The sequence below is a fragment of the Pteropus medius genome, unplaced genomic scaffold, assembly GCF_902729225.1.
Source record: "Pteropus medius unplaced genomic scaffold, Ma_sr-lr_union100, whole genome shotgun sequence".
In the NCBI taxonomy this organism is placed as follows: Eukaryota; Metazoa; Chordata; class Mammalia; order Chiroptera; family Pteropodidae; genus Pteropus; species Pteropus medius.
The window spans coordinates 162,212-165,010 of NW_024344432.1; the positions used below are offsets into that span (position 1 = coordinate 162,212).

At 35.8% G+C, this 2,799-nt stretch overlaps 1 non-coding gene across 1 annotated transcript; it reads left to right on the forward strand.

Moving 5' to 3' along the window:
- The first annotated feature begins 272 nt into the window (after nt 1–272).
- Nucleotides 273–391, forward strand: LOC120610217 (5S ribosomal RNA). The gene has a single exon (XR_005654888.1). It is a non-coding gene; the product is annotated as a 5S ribosomal RNA (ribosomal RNA).
- Nucleotides 392–2,799: the final 2,408 nt, after the last annotated feature.

Sequence of the window (2,799 nt, forward strand, 5' to 3'; positions counted from 1 at the left end):
TCCTCTGAACTTGTAATGATTCATGAGATAATTTGAAAAGATCAAGGTTCAACTGCCAATGAACTTGTTTCTTTATTTGTAAAATAGTGGTAGTGAATCATCTTAACTGTCACTACAGGATATTTCCATATAATAGAATATGGAAAAATGTCCTGATAAAAGAAATATCCTATAGAAATAGAATTTTTGTCATGAAATTAATCAACTATTTGTTTCATATTGTTTTTATAAGTTGAAAGCATACCAAAAATTATTAATCAAGAACAAAAAAAGTCTACGGCCATGCCACCCTGAATGAGCCCTATCCCGTCTGATCTCGGAAGCTAAGCAGGATTGGGCCTGGTTAGTACTTGGATGGGAGACCACCTAGGAAGACCAGGTGCTGTAGGCGTAAAAAAAAATAAAAAATAAGGGACTGTAAGATGACAAGGTCCTTGCAATCTGTGAGGTCAATCAAGGGTTGCTCTACCCAAAAAAAAAAAAAAAAGAAAAAAGAACAAAAGAACAAAAGAAGCCCTATCTGGATTAGTTAGGATAAAAATCAGATTCCATTACAAAGATAAAAATGTTCAATAGCTAAAAGTGGACAGAAGTATATTACCTTCTCATGTGAGTTCAACATCCAGACTGGAGGTGGTGTGTCTCATTACCGTTCAGATATTCAATGGTGAGGGCGCTTTCCATGTTGGTGCTTATGCCATTCCCTAGCATATAGCCCTACTCTGTAGGGTGATAACCATCCGCGGCCTCATTTGGCTTTTGGGTTATGTGAAGGGAAAACAGAGGGAGTCCAGATCAAGCAAAAATTGCTTGTGTTCCTACTTTATTAGCAAGAATTTAGTTAAGTGGCTATATATGGCTGCAAAGGAGGCTGGGGACTATGGTCTCAAGTTGGGTTGCCCTTATACAACCGGGGAGAAAAGTACAACAGATTTAGAGGAGACAACTAGAGTCAAATGTATCACTCCACACTGCACATCTGGCCACTTACAAATGCTGAATCCAGTAATAAGACTTGAAGAAATTTCCTGGAATCATGATTAAATTTGCTTTGTGCCTAAGTCATGCTCTATGTCTTTTATTATGTGTGGATTGTCTTTATTGTAGAAGCTATATTTTAGCGTAAGACAAAAAGAAGAATTTTGACAAGTCTGCATGTTACAGGGGTTTCACCTCTTCTAGTCACAGAACTCTGCCCCATCATCAGGTTTCTTGCTTCTCAATTGCTCCCTGTGTGAAACTTTGTGAGAGCTATAGAAGAAATTAATGTTTGAAATTGGGTAACTTTGATAGAGTTTGTAAGGATAGGAAAAAAGAGAGTGGGGAGGGGGGAGAGATAGAAAGACAGAAGAGAGTGTTTGAGCTATTTCAGAGAAAAACACATTTTACAAAATGCAGCTTAAAGATTCAGCAAAATGCCCAAGAGGTAGTTTAATGTGCCTTAGTAATGGGAGGTTGCTTTTATACTGCTCATGAGGAAGCAATTCCTTTGTTAAAGCACTTTCCAGTTGAATGAGTATGCCCTGTGCTTAGGAGGCCTTACTTTCCTAGGAACTCATGTTCATTGCTTAAAATGCATGCCTGGAGACAGAGCTAACCTTGATTTCTCAAGGAAAAAACCATCCTCACCTTTGATTTGAAAAATGGACTTAATAGATCAACCCATTAAGTCTTTCATTATCCTTAGGTATTATTGCTAGGATTAGGAATAACCTCACACTATTCAAAACTCTCTCTGTTTAAGGAAGCATGTGGTTTGGGACAGAAAGTCTCAAATCTAATTTCAAAACATCCACGGCTGCTGTAAATTACTTTGGGTAGAAAGGTGGTAGCAGACAAAGTTGCTATGAAAGATATCATTTTCAATGTCATGGAGAGAATCAATAATCAAGGTTTGTAACATAAAGTTTCTTTTGGCACATACAAGAATGAAGAAAGGCTCTATAAATTCTCTAAGGTCTTCTATCTATTCCCTACAATAGGAATTAATAGTAAGTGAATAGGATGAGGGACTTGAAAAGATTACAATAATTCCTCCATGATTTGAAGAATGAAAAGTAATGGGAAGTTGTAAAAATGTGTTAGAGTCATTAAGCAGTTGTTTCAGAAGTTGTGAAAAATAAGGGTGGAAGAAAGCCATTATATTGAGAAATAAGACGTGCTTGTTTTGTATGTAAATGTTTTACAAAAATATAACATTCAAAAAACAAAACAAAAGAACATAAGAAAACTCTGAGAGGTATTGAATATGTCTGTTACCTTGATTGTGGCGATGGTATCACAGGTGTTTGCCTATGTCCAAACTCATCAAACTATGCACATTAAAGATTTGCAATTCTTTGTATATCAATTATACTTCAATAAACCTGTTAAAAATATAACATATATGCAAAATAGTGCACAAATCTTAATTGTACAGCTTGATACATTTTCACTAAGTAAACAAACCATATAACCATCACAGAGATCAAAAAGTACAATATTACCAATATCTTTGGGGCCCCCTTGTGCCTGCCTCCACTCACTAAGTGCCACCATAAAAGTAAACACCATCCTGCTTTCTAACACTTTAGATTAGTGTTGCCTTGTCTTGAGCATTATATAAATGGAATTAAACAGTGTAAAGTTTTTGCCTGGCTTCTGTTGCTAAATATTACACTAATGCTCATCTATGTAATGGTCTGTAGCAGTAATTTTAAACTTTTCATTGCTGTATGTGTTCAATTATGATTTTCCTCAAGTTGTCTATTTTTTCAAGAGTTGATGTGCATTTAGATAGCTTTAGGTTTAGAAATCACA